The sequence below is a fragment of the Manis javanica genome, chromosome 14 (assembly GCF_040802235.1).
Source record: "Manis javanica isolate MJ-LG chromosome 14, MJ_LKY, whole genome shotgun sequence".
In the NCBI taxonomy this organism is placed as follows: Eukaryota; Metazoa; Chordata; class Mammalia; order Pholidota; family Manidae; genus Manis; species Manis javanica.
Genome location: NC_133169.1, coordinates 18,568,872 through 18,590,362, shown reverse-complemented (window position 1 = coordinate 18,590,362; position 21,491 = coordinate 18,568,872). Strand labels below are relative to the sequence as shown.

Genomic DNA, 21,491 nt, shown 5'->3' with positions numbered 1-21,491 from the left:
ATGTCCTTACAACCTATCCTTCTGGACTGAAACTGCCTGCTTACTTGTCTGCCTACCAGCCCGGCCTAAAAGCTCCTTTTGGACACAGACTAAACCTGGACCTTGGAGCCTGGCACATACTAAATTACCCATAATCATCAAAGACTAATTGCATTAAAGAATTAGTGACTAAAGGAGACAATAATGTGAAAAATATTTACATAGCATGTTAACTGAAGCAGTATTTTAGAAAAGCAACATTGTATATTGAGTGATTATAATGTTAACATATGGATGGAAAAATAAGAGACAATACACCAAAATGCTAGCAATTGTTACCAATGATTGTAATTATATGCTGTAATTGGATTTCTTTTCCATTTTTATACTCCTCTTTAATTTGGAGATGTTCTCAAAGGAATATGCATTGCTTCTGTATTAGAAAAATAAGAAAATATGTGAATGTAATCTCATCAACACAATTTCTAATGCATAATACAATTTCTAATACATCTCATCATGAAACAGCATCACATTTGGCACTGATACATTCTTACATCTCATTTTCATGTCAAGTCAAATCAATATATATTAACTAAGCACTAGTTCAGACAAGTGCAAGATAGAATTTCTTTCTTCAGAGAACTTTTGAGGGCAAAACTGTCCTATAGTTTTTGTGTCATCCATGATGCCTTCCTTGACTATAAAGGGATCAGATAAAAAATCAGACAATCAGACAATAAAAAAGGAAATTAAACATTTACGTTTGGGGACATGAAAAAGTCCTTTCAACAGAAAGAAGAGTATATTTGCAACAGAGAAGTGAAAGTTAAGCACAGAGCATGTGAAATCAAATGGCTATCAAAGAAGGTACTGGAGGCTAAAAAAAGACATTGTTTCTTTCTAAGTATTCTTTGTAACAGCACCCATTTATTTTATGCCCCCAATGAGAAAAAAGGGGCAACCTTCAAAACATATTTTTCAAGACTTTTAAGTATCACTTGACTTAGTTGCCCAGTAAGGAAACCAAGAATGAGGAGTACCTGGGCTCTTAATTACAAGCTTAATCATTTTACCTTTCAGGTCCTTTTTTTAGAAATAGAACATTATATCCTATTTTTGATATTTAATATAAGTGTGTTCATGAAGCTCTGACCATAGGTGACATCAAGTTCTGATTGTAATTTAACATCTATATAAAGAGTTTTTAGATGAAGTATTCTGTGTAATTTTGCCACCCACACAAGGATGATCTGAAATGCCCTTGAATACAAATGGCAGGTTATCTATAAAAAGAACACAAAAGAATCCAAAAATACTCTCAGATAGACAAAATGTATCTGTATGTGCAATTTGATTTACATTCCAAAATTGCCACTGTTTGTGCCTTTCAGACAAGTTATTTTTAAATTCCTTTGAGATGAGCTAGGCATCTTAAAATGTAAAGTTTACTTAGGAAAAAAAATCCCATAATGAACTAGTTCAAACCCCCTAGTGAGGTCATTAAAATTGTCTTCATCAGCTGTGTTTGGTGTTTATCTAGTTACCTTATGTCATTGATAACTCTCAGACCCAGGCTGTGCAATAAATGTTAAGTCATCCCTTGGATAAAGGTGTCATTTCCTGTAACAGAAACCGGGATAATCATGCATTTTATATAAATCTTGAGGCACTTGGTACATACATGCTATTAAATTCCTTTAATCTATTTTTTAAGGCTTCTTTTAACAAAATCCGAATTCTTACATCTGTTAATTATTTTAGCATTTCTGCTCACTTTGTCTCCATGAGTCGTGAATTCTTTCTTGAGACTTAGCCCATTCAATTCTGGAAGTACATTCTTAGGTAGCATAGGAATATAATTTACATACAACAACTGTAAGAAACATTTTATAACAGTGATGTCAAGTCTAACGTATATTGTAGGAATAGGTAGGTAAAAGCGGGAGAAGCTCTTCATTACTATCCTGTTTCAACTTTAAACAGTGAAGTTTCAAATTTTCTTTCTTAGTAAATGTATCTTAAGAAAGTGTTTTACTACAATGTCAAAGAAAATATAAATATTTACAGTTTAGCACATTACAATTACCAAGTACTTTCAGGTACATTAGGGTTATAGTGTTTTTTCTCTTTCAGCAGAGGATATTAAGGGTATCACAACAAGCAAATAACAAAGTTTGAACATAGGTATACTGACTGCCACAACCACCCCTACTCTGCTTCTGTATCCCAGTGCCTCCCAAAGTGCTTAGCGCATAGTAGGTGCTCAATACTAGATCTAGAGGCATAACTTACATTCCCTGTGAGTTACAGAACGTCTTTGTGATATACCTTAAGGAATACCTGGGTGAAGAAAGGCCTATGTAAACAAAGCTCTCCCCTTGTCCTATCACTGAAGCTTTAAAAACTACTATGGAAATACCTTTAGGGAATTAATCCCTCCTAAAATGGAAAGACTTCTTAATTGGAGCGATTTATTTAACCAATGACACTCTCCCATAACTTCTTAAAAGTAGAACTTGGTATATGTAGGGTCTACTTTTTAAAAGTTCCCACTTGATGCCAAAATTTTCCTGGAACATTTAAGTTTGACCAAGATGGAAACTAGATTGAGAGATAAATATAGGGGAAGGAGACTAGGACAAGGGGCTCATCTTCTTGGAGACTGGAAACCCTAACCTGTTTTGATGCTAGTTTGAGAGCATTTCTGAGCTGATGAAGTGCCTGAGTAAGTGACCAGGAAACAATGTGATGAAGGGCTTCTGATGTGTGAGACCAAGTATCCGCATCTGGATGGGAGGACAATCTTAACATAAGTCTACACAAGGATAATCATTAGATCAGAATTCTCCTAGTTTGTGTGGGGTAAAATTGGCTGCTGCTTTCATATCATAACCATAAACTCCCTTCTACAGTGTAACTAGGATCATAAACATGCCTGCGCAAATGTCAGTTCTTCTCAGGAATCAGAATATACCCACAACACCCAGTCTTCTCCTAAGCTCTGGCCATCCTCCAGTCACCTAACTGGGTGTGGGCACAAAGTTCCCTGTAAGGAAAATCTGGAGCAGGGCATGGATGTGGAGGGTAAAGGCCAGAGATACCCTTATAACAAATATAAATATTCAGGATTGTAAGATTCTTAAGGACACTGACACATCTTCATTTCAGTTATGATTCCAGCTCCTAGAATAATCCCAGGCCTTTCGTTTGTAGAGGCAAACCTCATTTTATTGCACCTTGCAGATATTGTGCTTTTTACAAACTGAAGGTTTGTGGCAACCTTGCGCTGAGCAAATCTACTGGCACCATTTTTCCAACAGCATTCGCTCGCTTCACGTCTCTGTGTCACGTTTTGGTAATTCTTGCAATATTTCAAACTTTTTCATTATCCTTATATTTGCTATGGTGATCTGTGTCAGTGACTATAATCTGCTGAAAGCTTAGGTGATGGTTAGCGTTTTTTAGAAACGAAATATTGTTTAATGAAGGCATGTACTTTTTTAGACATAATGCTCTTGCACACTTAATAGACCACAGAACTACCTTATAGTGCAAACATAACATATAGTCACTGGAAAAGCAAAAAATTCATTTGACTCATTTTGCGGCAAGGGTCACTCTATTACAACAGTGTGCAACTGAACCCTTAATATCTCCAAGGTTGGCCTGTACACCAACATATAACTTTCTCATTGCAAGTTATTTCACAGATTCCATGAAAGTAAAAAATTAGGGTTGGCAATGAAACGCAAACCAACTGAGATAAGGCATTGAGTGATTGCCAGTAAGACAAAATTCTGTAAGAATATGGAAAGGGTACAAAGGTAAACTTCCAAACTTGTCTATCCTTTGCCAATGGTCAGACCTATTTTTATGTATATTTATGAGCTAAAATAAATTAGAGATGATAACAACTACGAATAAGAACTAATAGTCTCAAGTATGATAGTCATTTAGGATTCAAGGAGATGTGCAGCATAAAAATTTGACTAGGTAAAATCTTAAGTGGTAAAATAAATCTTTCAAAATTATAGTTGGAATTTGGATTTGCATTCAGCTACATTAATTAATAAAATTGTAAAAACATAACAAATTAGTCCCAAAAGAATCAATATGAGATATATGAGAACGGTAAAGACATTGTCTTTTAAGAAGGTGAGTGAAATTATTAACAAGAAATTTTAGGAAAAAGTAGTAAAAGGTATGGTGCATAGAAAGTGTTAAGAAAAGCACAGAAGAATCAATGTGAAGGAAGAAACTTAAAATATGTATCTTCATTTAATTTCATGTCTTTCATTTTCCCAATAAACAAAATATAATTGAACACCATGTATCTACAGTTAGATTTAATATCTGTTAATATTTTGCCATATTTGTTTCAGGGCTTTCTTTAAATAAATAAAGCTGATGTATTTCATTCCCACACAAATGTTATATTTTATTTACATAACTATAAAGCATCAGGGATATTGGAAAAATGCAATTCCTTCAGTTAAATGTAAGTAAAACCAATAACATTTACTTAAAATCTTGAAGCACACCCTAAAAAACAAAGGCATATATATCTTAAATTACCTCCTATTGAGCAGAGGTTTCCTCATGGATGTTTGCAGCTCTGAGAGCAATGAGGATCTTCAAAAATGTTTCCTTCAAGTCCAGAACCACAAATAAGATGCTTCAATTATATGAACCATCATACTTTAAATAATACTGAAAGGCTATTAATGAGGAATTCTAAGATTTTTTAGCAAAAATGGTGTGTATGATCAAAATAATGTTTTAAGCTATTAAACTCAATATATCTTCCTCAGTTAATGCATAGCCAATAGAAGTCCTTAACAGGATTACAAAAAGTCCCTAATGTCTTTTGAAGATTCATTTATGACTGAGATAATAAGAAGTCATTAGTTTTGCATGAAGGTTGAAAGGTAGACACACAGAAGAGTGAACTCTGACAAAAAGTCAACTCCCAGGTGAAACATTAATATGACAAGAATGTTAACAGCCAATAAAAAAAAAGATTTTGTCATGACTCAGTTCAATAAAATGTTTATGACATCGTTATTGGATCTACTCAAATACTGCAAGAAAAAAATAGTTTCAAGTAGTTATTAACATTGAATCCTCATCAAAAATTAAAAAGAAAATTTACAAAGAACATCAAACTAACAAAACTATCGTTATATTAGCATACTAATTAATCTTGCACAAAATACTTCCCAATTGTATTTAGATAAAATTAAGAGCAATTGTGTTTCAAAGCAGAGGATTTTCTAGGGTCCTTCCTGGTACAGACGAGGCTCTCAAAATTAATCACTGCATTCAAAACAAATAACAACAAAAAGTGACTGTAGCAGAACTTTGGAGTCTTAATATTCCTTATTATAAAATATGGTTATTCCTAACACTATTCCTAACATGTTTCACTCCATTTCTTTCATTTGAATTTTTTTTTAATTTTAATTTTTTGGTGTAATCGATGTACAGAAGACTTGCATCATAATTCAAACAGTTGAGACCTTAACATCATTCCCATCCCCACTATTAACTCCTTAACCTTGTCCATGTCACTGCTAAGTCTGATGGGCCTCGGTTGCCTAATATTTATGTTTTACAAGGGAACATTACAACTTAATAAGAGCACTTTCTAGTACTTCAGCCTATAAAGCAAAATTCTGCATTGGGACTATACAGTTTCCCAGTGTGAAATGTCAAATTCTGTATTTCCAAAGTTCTTAAGTCTGCATCTTGCATAAATTAAACAGATGTTTGCTGAGACTTTTTTCAACCCATGCAAGAGAAATAGAGAACTAACAATTATTTAGATATCAAAGTATCCTAAATGCAAATGCCGCTATCTTTATCCTTGAATTCATAAGTCAATTTACAACCTATTACTTATTGGAAGCTCTATGTCTTATTTGCATACAAATTCAAGTCTTGAATATGTTCAAAGGCAATATCTTATATGCTTAATGCTGACTGCCTATACCAGGAAAGGAGAAATCTCAGCTATTATCCTGCGGTCTGTATTATATGAACCAAAAATGCCTAAAATTTTCTTCTTTATTTAAGTACTTCTGCCTGTTTTACTGAATCAGATGTGGTATTATAACCACTGTTAATGATTTATTCCCGAAGGGAGTATTTTGTCCTATTTAAAAGTTTGGGCTGGAGTCAAACTTAACTGGCAATTCCTGAAGTTCTAATTAGGTGCTGACATTTGAAAGTCACTTTAAATTCTTGTGTTCCCATTTCATCCGCTTCAAAATATAACTTTCGGCTTCAATGGATTAAACCATGTGAAGACCTTAAAATCACTCCAAGCAGATAGTAAATATTCAAAAAATGTCAGCTATCATTATTATTGCTCCAATCTACCATATGCTTTATTATTATAAAAATCCTGCAATAATTGAAAAAGGTATAACTTTATAGCAATATGTCATCTTTTACAATGTTGTAAATTTTTTTCAAAAAAAAGTATTAAGAGATAGCATTTACAAGTTCATATTGTTATAATTCTATATAAAAGACAAGTTCATTTGTTCAATATCTGTTAAAAATTGGGGGCAACTGTTGTGTTTGCATGTACATCTTTCAAAAACTGATGGGTTGATTGAACCCTAATATTAAACCCTAATATTTAACTTTCAGACAACCATGGCTGAAAAACAATGGTCACAATAAATCAGAAAGAAAATGTGTTCAAATGAAGCAACAAAGAAATATAATAGCCTCTCAAGCATTTTTCGAAGTAAAATAGCAATAAATCCTAATCAACAGTGGTGTCAGTTCCCATTAAGGGAACTTAGAGCTGTTACCCCTTCTACTTGCTGACTTGAAGTTTCCACCTGAAAGAAGTGAAATGTAAAACATGTTAATATCAGAATTCAACAAGCAGATGGGGTTGTCAGGAAATACAATTTTTAAAAAAGCAAAACTAATTTTAAAATAGTTCTAAAAAGAAAAAGCATAATCACAATTAACAATGACACGTTAATCTAGAATCTGTATACTCTGATGACACTTTCATGAGCCTGGTAGATTTTCTGAAGTGTAGGGATTTATGTCTGAATTGGTACTATTTTCTCAAATCCCATTATTTCTATGTGTTTTAAACATATTACCTTGACTGAGGTATGATGAGGCCAGAAGCACTTCAAGAAAAATAAATCAGTTTTACAATTTTGCTATATTCACAGTTCCCTGGGGAGAAAACAGTAGCCACACAGCATTGCTCAAGGGAAACACTAGGGTCTGTAGGTGGCAGAGGAAGGAAGCCCAAGGGTGGGTAAGTGTTTTTTTATAGTTTCTATGGGAAGCAATAGTGAGGCAGGCTAAGTAGGTTTAGGATTGGCTAGCTATGTTTGAATGTGGTGAAGTTCATGTTCACTGTGACTGTAAACCCTACGGTTTAGGGCTGTCTAAAGTCTCCAGATGACTTGGGGTGAGTCAGGATTTACTTGAGAACAGCTAGTGACCATTTGGTAGATGTTAAAGCATCCATTTACAGAAATTAAAAGTATGATAAATGCAACATGGGAGGACAACTCAATTTTACATAAACATATTTTTTTTCTGTTTTCAGAGAAGTCCTAAATGACTAACTCAAAACAAAGCTTATAGGAGGCACATTCAACATTCGTCATTTCTCCCTCTTAGCCATGTCTTTTTTCTTCCATGTTTTAGGGACCACTTCCTTGGGGCATGCGATTTATGTTTTGATGTTTCCCCTCATGGACATCGAAAGGATTAAGTCATTAGATTAAAATGAGAGTAATTTGTTACCTCTTCAGAGAAAGGATTGCATTTTGCAAAAGGGTCTAGGGTAGGGGTCCCCAAACTTAGTTACACAATAGAACCACTGTGAAGCTGTAAAAATTACTGCTAAGAGAGTGCCACTTCCAGGAACTCTGGAAGCAGAGATCAATTCCATTTATTTCTGTTTTGGTAAAAAGAACCCGTGCCTGAGCACTCCTTTCCACAGGGATTTTGTGAAGCACAGCCTTTGACTGTAATCTGCTTCTGAAAGGTCTGCGTCTCCAGTTCAGCCCTGTGAAGAAAAGGCTTCTTAGAATATTCCCCACTCACTCAATGGCATTTATAAGTGGCTTCTTTAGTCAAGGCCTGGTGATACGTATCTTAGAAGATTAAAAAGAGAAATATAAAGATAGACTCTTCTCTTCAAGAATTTACAACCAACTAGGTAAAAATGAAATGTGTTAATAAAACTGTCAAGAAGGAACATACAGATATAAATAAATAAGTCAACATAAGTAATTCAGAAAAATCAGAATATTTAGATATTGGGTAAAAAATCCAGAGATATTCAATCAGGACTGAGGGAAATAAACAAAAATTTGACTCTATAATGATCATCAGCAAACTATGGCCAATAGGTCACAAATGGCCGATTGCCTGTTATTGTAGAGCCTGTGAAATAAAGATGATATTTACAGTTTTAAATAGCTGAAAAGAAGACAATTTCTGGATGTGAGAAAATGATCTAAAATTCAACCATGTGTTCAACAAATGAAACTTCATTGGAACATTGACAGGGTCCATTTGCTCACTTCTATAGCTACTTTCACATCACAACCGTGCTAAGTAAGTGCGATGGAGACCACATGGCCCAGAAAGCCTAAAACACTTACTGCCCGTTACTGAAAAATCTGCCCACTTCAGTATTACAATAAAAAGTATTTTTAAGAAAGGAAAGCAAAGGTGTGTACACATGGAGTGGAAGAATGTTTTTGAAGTTGGAATAACAATAAGAACAAAACATAGAAATTGGGAAAGAAGGAACCTGGTCAGAATGAAACTGGTTTGTTTTAAGGAGTAAGGTGGCTAAGGTGAGCTACATTCATTTAACAAGTGCTTTTCAAGTGTTTACTCTGTTTTAAGCAATATGCTAAGTTCTGAAAGTATTTAGGAAATATTTATAACCTCACAGGATGTATATGATCTTGAAGGGAAGATACATATGCACACAACCAATTAAGTTGGTTATTAAATTAAATTAGTATTAATTGGATTAATCTACACTGAACACCTGTTTAGAAAACAGTTGCTGGCATTTACTGACATCTGACACCTGCCCTGGCATGTATTCTTCTTGTCTTTATTTTCGAGGTTAGGTACATTTACTCTGACATTGTTCATTTCCTTCACACCTAGACAATGTAAATTAAATAAATACCCTGGGTTTAAAATGCATACCACTTCTTTTGAGGTGTGCTAGTTAGAACACTTTCATTTTATAAGTAATGTCTATGAAAACAATTATATGAAGATATTCTGTGACCCTCTTTTAGTATCAAAATATCATATAACTTCCCTTCTTGGTTAATGTAACATACTAGAATGTCAGTGCTTCCTCATGCTTCTATCATGTGAGGTTTATACAAATGTCATTCTGATATATTCTTGAAAATAATTTAAGTGGTATCTTTGATTTTAAAGTTACCAAAAGTATCCAGATCAATCTGGGAAGCATTATAGAGCAAATTAAATTGTTGGATAGTGAAAATGAGAAGAGCCCAAGGTGGAGATGTGGACACTGAAATAGAGCATTCTTTCTTTCTTGATAGAACTCCCTTTGTTATGTAAGTGGGGGGGGCTGAATTAAGAGGAAATCAGAAATATTATTATAATATGGAAAAGGACCTAAGCTACATAGGCTTCTGAAAATTCTTACATTATTAAAGTGAGATGGAGACATTTCAGTTTTAACCCTTTTGCTAACAGCTGACACTTTGTGGAAAAGGTAACCTCCCAGGAATCCACAAGTTAAACTGACCTTTGTCTTCACAAAATGAAACCCCAAGGTGGTCATATCTACGGGAACATGGGAGAGGGAGCTGGTGTTTGGGAATTATGAAGTCATAGATGTGATTTAAAATAAAGAGTAATATTGCCTTTGTTTATTAAGATATGGGGAAGAGTAGTTGTGAAATTTTCCACCCAGGAAAGAAACCTGATTACCTCTGCTTATTAGAGTTTCTCCTTAAGAGTTCATTAATTTATCTAACAGTTCTTGCACCATAAATCACGATAAAATTAATTCACAGCTCTACTGAGAGAAAGAGGGAATGATAGGTACATAGATAAAATCCTAGGCAGATAGATACATACTAACATATAAGGGAAAAATCAATAGATGTAGTGCCTGAATATATGTCCCAAAAGAGTGCAAATAGTCAGAGATGACTGGACATTTGAACCTAGGGTCATGAGAGAATGGTGGCACAATTAACATGGCTTTCTGACTCCTTTTAAAGATACTAACTCTACCCATGAAGACCACATACTGCACTGCTCTGCTGCGTGGCTTCACACCATCCATGGGATGTGAGCTTGTTTTTCAGTAAATTGCAGTTTTAATTCATTTTCTGCCCTTACTTCTTTTGATAACCCAGTTCATCTAATACACAACAGCTGTTTAGAAACCTGCTGTTATTTTGTTCAAGCTGAAATCAGTACAGTCAACTTATGCTCTGTTTTCTCTTCAGTGACAGTAACCTGGCTGCATTCTGGGTCTTTGTTGATGTGCTTTTCGTCTTTGATCTCTTGATTCTTAGGAAGAGCTCGTAGGTGGCAATGAAATCAGAAACAGACATGATCTCCATAGCAGTTCCTAGCTTAGGGAGCTTCAGTGCTTCACAGGACTTTTAATTTGGTTTAAAGCTACATATCACAGTGACACAATACTCTCCCAGTCTGCTAAAGGACACGTCGGACACACTTTGATTTATTTCCTACTTCTTTTCTGACTATGGCTAATAAGGAGCAACTCTTATTGAGCATAGCTCTTTGATCTCCTGTAGCATATTGCTTTGAAAGAGTTTATTACAGCTGTTAAAAAGCAGCTATAAAGATACAGATCCTAATAAAACATCTTATTTGTTTAAACATTAGGGCAGGAGTTGTTCAATAGCTGTTAATACTTGTTTTTCACATAAAGTTATTCTTGGATCTCAGATTCCACAGGAAAAGCCAATTTACTAAAAGAGAAATTATGGGTAGAGAGGCATTTGACATCATCCTTGTAACTGGGCTGGACAATGAATGAGATGCCCCAGCTGCAAATGCTGATAATGAATGTTTATGCACAGTGCCCTAAAACATGGCCAATTCCAATTTCATTCAAACACAAAGCTGGAAATGGGGTAGACTAAGTAAAATAGCAAAGTGTTATAATAGCCAAATAGAACACATATTCAATATGTTCAAAATGGATACAAGCACACAGTTAAGTATTTCGGAGGTATACAGGCAGGTGGACGTTTCTATTATTGGACTGGATTTCAAGGGCAGAACTTTAGCCCTCAAGAAAGGGACAGGAAAAAATTAATGTATGTAAGAAACTATGGTACAAGATAGCTTAAATAGAAATTCAAAGGAAGGAATGTTTTTTTAATTTTAAGCACATATGGATGAGAAAATATTCAGGTCAAGAACTTGGGACTGTGACCAATGTGAAAGAAATAGGGTACGTGGAACAGCTGTGTCATCTGCCTAGGAGATGCCATTTACTCTCATGACTGAGGCTACTATCTCTACCAAGGATGTAAAACAAAGTGACATCCGTGCTGCCTATTCCACCTTCTCCATGTGGTCGACATTGGTAATAGATCCTGTGCTCTTCCCTGCTGATCCTGCGTCCAGCCTCATCATCCTTGCCCACACATTATTCCAGATAACCGCACCAATAACTTTGCTTTACAAGCTGAAGTCTATTTCTAATACATACACATATACAGATAAAGATAGATGAAAGATAGATTAATAAATAGATCTGTAGTTCCACAAAAATAATACGAGTCAGATGGGCTTTTCAAAAGAACATAAACTGTTCTTTTATATTCCCTTCCTAGGTTGGTTATTTTCTAAATAGCCAGACAATAAAATAACTACAAAGACACCTGACTCATTTCTCTCCTTATCCCACAATTCTGTACCTAACTGCATAATACTGATTCTGCTTTAGAAGACTCTTACTCCCAGCATCTTTACTATTATTGGAGCCTTGTTCCTTTCCAATCAGGTTGTACCCCTTCCCAGTCTCCTAATTTCTGTCAAAGCCAATGTTCCTTAAAGATCAATTTTAAGCAAGTTCCTCCCATCTTTAAAGTCTTCATTGACTCATTATCAAATGAATATAATCTAAACTCAGCATCATAAAACTTTCATGATTTAAACCCAACATACCCCTCTGCCTAGCCAAAATCTCTAAATGTATACTGTTTCTTAAAAACAGTAGCTGGTGAATGTTTATAAATCAGATAATGATAAATGAAGCCATTTCTGTACTGAGGATATAAAACTAATATTCATATAACACTCCACTCACCTATAGACTGTGAATGTCTTCAGTGACTCTTTAAAGGTCTTTGTACTACCAGAGCCTAAGAATGTACCTGGCCTAATAAATGAAGAAATATATAGACACAAATAAATAGGTGGCTGTATGAGAGGCACCCCTTAGTAAGTACCCTATATTTATGAACATCAAAAGAAGAGTGGCTGCCAGTACAGTTCCAAAGGTAAAGCAGAAACTAGTTATGTTTACCATTCTCCAAATCTGTAATGACTCCAGAAACTTGGAGCAGAGGAATCCTGTGGGTAGAGAATCCCAACAGGGAAGAGGACAACAGCTGGTCAGTTCTCAGTATTTTCACACTGCCCAGGACATGAGTGTAATTCCTTCTATCCTTTACTTGCTATCCAAAATTTTTGTACATCAATCAATTAAACATCAAATCCTGGTCATTTTTAAACTTCCTTTGGGATATTTTATCAATTTGTTTCAATGAGATTTAAACCAAAATTAGCATTTAGACTATTTATTTAGTCATTCTTAATTTTATGTGTACTAATTAAGGGTCACCTATCACACTATGGTAGGTGCTGGGGATGGAAAGCTGAACACAGAAAGTGTTGTCCTTTTGCCCTTATGAACTTTCCATGTCAGGGGATGGGTCAGATGATGGATTTTTGAGCCAGAGTGACCCAAGATAAAATGCGTAATCTACCGTTACCCAATTCTGGGAGGATAGATAGGAAGGTCATTTAACCTCTACTGGCTGCATTTTTTAAAGGCTGAATATACCCTTCTTTGGATTCCAATAGCACTCTCTTTACCTTGGAACCCATACTAATTTGTTTTCAGACAAAGAAGCACAAATAAATACAAGATGTATTTCAGCAGAAATTATTCATAAATCATCCATCAAGCAGAAGAGAGAGATTCAGTTCTCTATTTATATATGAAAACACACTTACAGGTATAACCAAAATTTAAATTAATATATATTAATGATCTATATTATATATTAATATATACTTAATATAAATTTTAATAAGTATGTTATATTTTAATAATATAATTTAACATTTTATTTTAATATTTTATATTTATCTATCTACATAAGACATTTAATGAATATTTAATATTTCTGTAAATATTTTGTTTCTATATATCTAATACACATTTTGATATATTATATATTTAATATATTTAATATAAATTTATTTAATAAGATAATATATATTTTAATAAATATTTAATGTTATACATATTTCAATATGTAAATGTTTATATTTCATAGATACAATGCTAGAGCTTGCCAGGTTTTTTTAAAACTCATGTATTTTCTACAGTACTTTTATGTCAATCTCAAGAGCTATTTCATATATGCACATCCCTATACATTGAAAAAGTATGTGTATGTAACACTCTTGTTTCGTGTTTGCTAAAATAACTACCATATTTGAAAGCATCCCAAATTAAATCCAAGGAAGAGAAAGACTGTTATCATTGAAGCTAAGCTGTGTTACTATCCAAATCTTAATTCTTCCCTTTAGGATCAAAATGCAATCAAAGTAAAGTTACTTGCCACCTGATACAATGACCCAACCATAGTTGTCACTGTTGTTTTTAATGTATATAACCATACACATTTATATAGTGCACAAATTATTAAAGAGGATATATGATCACTGAACCCACTTCATCATCCCAGTGGTCCTATTTTTGACATCACTGCAGCAGTACAATTTTACTTGGAAGAGAGAATTATCTACTAACAGACCCTTCTAAATTTTTCCTTTTATATTATCATGGGTTTACAATTCCTTTTACAAATATTTATTAAGGTTACTATATTTAGTGCACTCTACTCTCCTATGACCAAATATGTGGTAGAAGGAAAAGTATTTTTGAACATACCACATAATTTTAATGTCTTTTTAAAAATCTTGTTATTAGAAATGTAACTCCACTGATCTCTCAGACAACATCTATCCAGGTAATTTCATCCATCCAAGTGGACTTTAAATATAGTGACTCTATAACCATATGCCTAAATACCTACTGTCTTAACAGACAATGCATCTCTGCAAAGTTTTAGTCTCTATTTACACAGATAAGTTTTAATCTCTATGTGACAGTTAAGATGTTATGCCCTAGACAGATTTTCCCCAGATGTACTGCATGAAATTGACATTTCCAAGTTTCTTCAGCAGGATATAAAGATTTTATATAAACGGAAATTTTCCATTTCAGAAGTAACATTCTAAGTGCTATAAATGGCTTATACAGGTACCAGATGAGAACTTTCACATTCAAACTTAAGAAATATGCAAGGAGTTATGTTGCAGTGAAATCTCTAATTTTACTGGTTGTGTCAATTCATTAAAAAATAATCCTCCCTTCATCAAATATGAGAATACCTAAATTCATAAATATTCTTCTATCTCTTCCCTTACTTTCCACCATTCTAAAACATAAGAAAAATCTAACAAACAGGTTAAATAAATCAGATAAGCCCTTCTTAACTGTGCATACAATTTAAGAAAAACAGCAAAGAAGTTCCAGTAATGATTTGCTAGAAATTTATATGCTTCCATTTGTAGTATTTAGCAATTATTCCTAATTATTTTGCAAATCTAAATAAAGGGATTAATAATTAATCACAGGATCAGTAATATTATCCTCTTTTCCATTATATGGCATGGCTAGCACACCATTGTTTTTCCGTCAATGATTCAATGTCAATGATACACAAGCCCTGCTGGTGAATTGGCTTTGACACTCTGACCATCGTGATCGATACTAGAGTAGATGCCCGACCCAACCTAAAACGATTATGCTCTTTTCCTTGGATATTTGAATCTTCAAAAGGAGAGAAAAAAAACTGAAGGTAATAAGATCTCAGGCTCCTTAAAGGCAGCGTAATAAATGTTGTGTCTCTACATCCCTGTTCCTGTAGCAGTAGGGACCCTAGCACCTGCACTGTATGCAGCTTCCTATGTGAAGGAAGCAAAATCCCTTTCTCCAGATTATGAAGCTTAAAGCTTTCTTGTGTGATGTTCTCCCTCCCTTCCTCTCTCTCTCTCTCTCACTCTCAGCCTGACTCTTTAAATCTGTCCCATTTCTCAAGAGGAAGAAGTAATTTCATCAGTGGCAAACAAGATTTCTCTCTCTGTATTCTCCTATGTCTCCACTTGTCTTTCCCCTCTGCCAAAATTTCTCTTCCAGAATCCTTTGAAGGCTTAGCTTATGCTCTAAATGTTCAGATAACTTTTATTATGCCATCTCTTACCAATGCATAGCATGGGGTTTAATTTATTTATGAAAATAGTTTTAGATCATGCAAGTGATAGATTATAAAACATCAAAAAAATAGAGGTAAAATAAGTGATAAAGTCTAAACGAATAATACAGAATAAAATGAAAATCATGCAAGATTCCCCCATCAGAGACCAAAAACAATTAACTTTTTGGTGTCATTTCTTTTACGGTAACTCAGTATTTTTGTGTGTGTGTGAAGTCTGGTTGTGCTCTATATTTCCACCAACTTTCATCTCCACTTTAGTAACAGAATTCCCGTATTTCAGCCAGCCACCTTACTACGGCCCTGAGGACCGTATCTGGCATTCTCCTTACAGCCCAATGGGGTCATGTGACTCAGCTCTACCCACTGAGGCAGAAGCACATACACTGCTTCTTGGTCATGTTCTGAAAGGAGAGGGTAAGACCTCCCCCATCCTGGTCCATTTCCCTCTGTCCAGGAGTCAATGAGAGCTGGTCCAAACACACTGTTCCTCAGAATGGAGACTTCATGTGGAAGAAGAAAAATGTCTCTAAAAGCTCTGAATTACCTCCTTCTGGACTATTGAGAAAGGAAAAAAAAGAGAACTATCTTACACCATTGTCTTTCAGGTTTTTATATTACAAAAATTTAGACTGTGTGAAACCAATTCGGAAATTTGTACTGGAAGTCACCTGCTGCTTCTCAAAACCCTAAAATACATGGCACTGGCCTAGCAGTGGATGAGGAGAACATGCACTGTTGTATGTTGAAAGATGGTTGTGATGACGTGGGAAGCCCACTGTAGGCCAATAAAGCAAATAAGAGGAGAACAAGCCTGGTTTTTCATAAGGACAAAAGGAAACCATATTAAGGTGCTGAAGAAAGGGTGAAACTGAACACAGGGACCAATAAATAAGAGACTTCAGCTTTAGGGCTATCTGGGAAGAGAGAGGGAGATGTTGGTCAAAAGGTACAAACATCAAGTTATAAGATGAATAAGTTCTGAGGGTTTAATATACAGCACAGTAATTATACTTAACAATACTGTACTATATAATTGAAAGTTGCTAAGAGAGTAAATCTTAAATGTTTTCAACAAAAAGAAATGGTAATTATATGAGGTAATGGAGGTGTTTAACACTTGTGTGGTAATCATTTCACTGTATACAAGTGTATCAGATCAACAGTGTGCACCTTAAATTTATACAATGTTGTATGTCAGTTACATCAATAAATCTGGGGCAGGGGTGGGCTGGGGAAAGGATAGCAGCCTGGACAAGAATTCTATTCTGCAAGGCTAACATATTACTCAGATAAGTCCACTTTCTAAAATATAATAAAAATACAATTTCCTAACATGTTTGAAGTCTTAACAACACTCAACAATAAATCATCCAAAGGCAATCATAGCATTAAAAAAATTAACACTAACAAAAAACTATACTTAGACACAATTTGTGTTGATGACTCCTTTCCCAAGGAACTGACTGCAAAGCAAGTGGAACGCACCTGCTAAGTCATGGAGAGCTTCTACTGCCAGGGAACACACAGCCTGGGTTGAAATGCCTACAATCGTTTGACTCCTAAAGCAGCTCGAGTGCCTCCAAATTGCACAAGCTGTGCACCCCTCAAGGAGAGCACATTTTCCAGTGCACACTTCAAATATGGTCTTAAAAGAAAATAGACAAAAGGACCAGAGATGCAAATGGACAAAGGAGTTCCTCCAGACCCCAGGACAAGAACTAACCAAGCACATTTCTGCAGTGCCAATACTTGCTCAGCAGGATTTGATTATTGCTATGGGCAAGTGACTGCTCTGTGTTTCCCTTTATTTTCTATTCTGAATGAGATTTTTAATTGAAGTTCTCTTGTTCTTTCTCCATTAGTGTTTAATGTGTGTAGGGAAGGAGCAGATAACTTATCTGTTAGTTTATAGGTCACCAAAATACCAGGAACCACATACAGTCTTAATGGAGAGAATCAGTCACCATTCAGAGATCTGATGCTTTAAAAGTAATCACTGGATGTAGCTTTGATAGTTATGCATGGACGTGAGTGTGTGGGCTCTATGTGTCATAAGAGGAATACCGACTGATATTAGGGTAGCCATAGGGATGGATTAAGGTATAAACTGCTAATTGTCCTTGATACGCATCCATCCCTTCTTTAACAATAGAACTTTGAAGGTTTAACCGGGTTCATGAACACACAGGTAGTTTTCATTCCCTTGCAGCTCTGTGTGGACATGTGACTAAGCTCTATCCAATAAGGTATAAGCAGAAGTGATGATACCACTTCCTGGTTATACCTCTAAAAATAAATTTATGCCTACCCTTCAGCTGAGAAATGATGTGCATAGCAGCAACTGCCTGAGAGTATGAGATAGAAGTCTCATGTTGGGCATGGCAAGACTCCCACCAGTCCTGGGGCACTTACCTCTGCACTGGCACATGAGGGAGAAATATCAGTTAGGCTACTCTCTCTTGGTTACAAGGTATTAATCTATAATCTAATACTTAGATCTTCTCCAAGTGTTTTATCATCATCCATTTTCCAAACCAACACAAACAAACAAGACCTAATAACAGGGGAACAAAGAATTGTTCCTCATTAGAAGATAGAGGAAGAGGAAAGATTGGAATATTTGTAGATTTCTGGCTTGTTCTTATTACATATGCAATTAGTATTATTGGTATAGTTTTTTGCTCATTGTTTTCACCTCATTTTCCAAATTATTGATAATATACTTTCAGCACCTTTATTGTGCATGACAAATTACTCCAGAATAGCGGCAGTCACTGAATGGAAGTTGAATTTTGCGGAAACATCGTCTAGGTGGTGAGAAGATGCCTGCACAGATCACTGGCTTGGAGATCTTAAGATCTTTGGGCCAAGGGACAAGCAATATGGGAGAGGCAGGAAATGTTTTAATGTCTTCTTATAGGCAGGCAAGCTTGTTATTTCCAGCTGTGAAACATAAAAATCAACCTTTTTCTAACAGAGTTAACAAAATTTCTTCTGCAACTGTTTTCCCTGTAGTCTTAGTTCTCTAAGTTACAAGTTTTCATTGTTCTTCTCTAATTCTTCCACGGTATTTTAATTGGAATTTGGAGCTATATACTTACTTGTTTATTGATTGTCTCTCCTGCTATAGTAGAAGGTCCAGTAAGGAGAAAATTCCTGTCAGTCTTGTTTTTAGCACCATCTCCAAATCCCAGGACAGAAGCTGGCATGGAGTAAGTCCTCAATAAATATTTGCTTATTGAAGAAATAAATGAATGAATGAGTCAGTCAATCAAATACTGTAATCATTGGTTAGATGCCATTTTAAGTTAGATGTGTCTTCTTTATATTTTTCTTTTTAGTTGCCATCATTATACTGTAAACAGTTAGATGAATAATATGAATTACCCAGAAAATTGGGTGTGAAGTTATTTTACAATCACAAAGAATAAAGGCAGTTTTACCCAAAATATCAAAAAGGTATGTACATTGACCAAATTTTGTGTCTAGCTACGCATCATACTATTTTCTTTTACTGACTTCCCACTAAGCATTTTTGAGAGAATATTGGATAAGAATGTTCTCAACCTTGCAAAAACAACATAATTTCATAGATCTCAGGTTTGGTATAATAGCTATTTTGTTCCTTATTCAAAAACTACTTTACACTGGTTCACACTGAATGCAGATGGTACAGCTTAATATTAAGCACTTTGGAAACAAACTCGGTCTCTATCTGCCTTATAAGTCATTTCCACACACAAAAGTTAAAATAGCCCTTTCAGGAGTGCTCTCTAGGTTAACTGTGTTGATTTTATCAAATGGATAAGAAGAAGTAAGTTTAAAGCTAATGGATCTTCAGAGAAATACCTTCCTTCTACTGTTCTTCAGAAATAGCATTTAAAATGTTGGGCAGAATAGCAGCCTGAAGCTCAGGTTGTAGTATTTGTAACCAGAGAAAGGAAGTGGAGATACTGTTCCTTAATGATGATTTCATCAGTTAAAATATCCATAAATACCATATTGAGTCATCTACTCATCGGCTAGTGATAGTGCACCCTTCTAATCTACACTGAAATTTATAACATGGGGGACTGTCAACATTAATCCTAGCCTTTTGTAATTTCTAAAACATTTCTTTACCCACATATGAAAACATTTACTAAAATGAAGACAAGCTAATCACATTCCCTATTTTTAAAGGTGAAAACTGTTAAGCTTTGTACTGGATAAAAGAGTTTAGGATCTGAGATTCATGATTGCTTAGGCCTGGGGTCTGACATGTCTCATTTAATATAATGGTAGCCACCTTTCAAGTAGCACATGGATGTAAGCAGAAAAACATATGCTTTGGCTACAGTATTCTTTGTATAACCCTTTGTTTATGCCTATGGACAGCTCGCAGTGGTGTCTGCAGGTTTTCACTGAGTACTGACCCCAGGACAAATCACTGCGTCAGCTGGGTTTGTTTTGGACACCCTGGCAACCTCTCTCTTGCCCCTGTTTTTATTTCTCCATTAGCCCTAGGCCCTCAGTATGTGCAGTTTGTCCAGCAAAACCTGCTCTCAAGAAATGATCAGAAGCACATTCACACTAAAGAATATTTGACAAACAGCGGTTTCAAATGTGAGATACTTCAAGTCATTCTGAATTTAAATGGGCCAAAGTCAAAACACCAACTGGGTTCTGAAATCCCTCCAGTTGTACTTCAGTTTTCAGGAAATGTCATCCTTACCCTTCTAGGTCCATTATCCCTTGGCCTTCTATCTGCTTTCTCCTCAATGGTGAGTGAGTCAAGTGTTAGTGTTTGGAGAATGTAAGGGTGCGGTGTGTCAGCGTATACACACCTATGTGTGTGTGTTTGGCGCTGTGATGTGTGAGGGATGTGTGTGAACATGAACAGAGGGTCTTGAACACTTACAATCACACTATGTACTTTGAAGACACTTCAGTTTTCATATACATGCTGAGAAACAGTAAAGGTTTTTGAGTAACAGTCTACATTAGGAAAGATACCAAAAGGTGATGATAAGTAAATACTTACTTTTCTTGAAGCGTACAATGTTCAAATCTTCCTTCAACTTCTTTTCCCACCAATTATGCTTTCTGGTTTCTTTATTTTATATCATCAGGTCTATCTCTTGTGTGAAACAGAAAAAAAAATTTTAAGCCTTATTACTTAATATTTCATTGTAAGTTACATTTAAACTCACTTCTTTCAGTAACAAACTCTTGAGCATACTAGCTTGCTCCACACATTTCTGGGTAGAAATTTTGCTCCCACATCTCTACAGCCATGTTTGAAAGGTCTGCTTGATCTATTAGATAGTGGTATGATCTGTGAGCCCCTGTCCTTCCGGTCTAGGCCTCCTTCAGAGCGCCCTAGTGAACATGTCACCAAGGGGTTTCTATTTAGTGTGTATGTTCAGGAGGCTTTATCAGCACAAGCAGCAGCGGAAATGCTGAGACACCTGTCAGAGAGGAGGGAAATGTCACAGAAATTGTAAGAAGTTAAGTGAGGGACTGGCAGCTCTGTCGGCTCAGCATTCACCCCAGAAAATTAGAAGAACCTCAATCTGCAGACGTGCTTATGATTTTCTTATTATGTGTCACAGGCAGCACAACCCTTTTGGGAATATAGGAACAATATTGAGAAAAGGAGATTAAAATTTTAACCAGTAACAGCTGAGGTAGAAAATATAGGGAGTTGGCACAGCAGAAAGCACATAATTGTTAAGACACTTGAGAGGTAAACCAATCTGGATTTAAATCTGTGGTCTTCCACTTACAGAATGAATGACCTTAAGGGCATTTCATTTATTTACTTGGAATCCTAGGTCATGATCAAAAATAATTTTAAAATGTAAACATTTTAAATAAACATTTTGCTTAAGCAAATCATCTAAC

The 21,491-nt window shown here is 35.2% G+C and overlaps 1 long non-coding RNA gene across 1 annotated transcript; it reads right to left on the bottom strand.

Moving 5' to 3' along the window:
* Positions 1–1,526: 1,526 nt before the first annotated feature.
* LOC140846110 (uncharacterized) lies at positions 1,527–20,709 on the bottom strand. Its single transcript, XR_012125007.1, has 3 exons — positions 20,629–20,709; positions 18,707–18,839; positions 1,527–1,602 (listed from the first exon to the last, which is right to left on the bottom strand). It is a non-coding gene; the product is annotated as an uncharacterized lncRNA (long non-coding RNA).
* Positions 20,710–21,491: the final 782 nt, after the last annotated feature.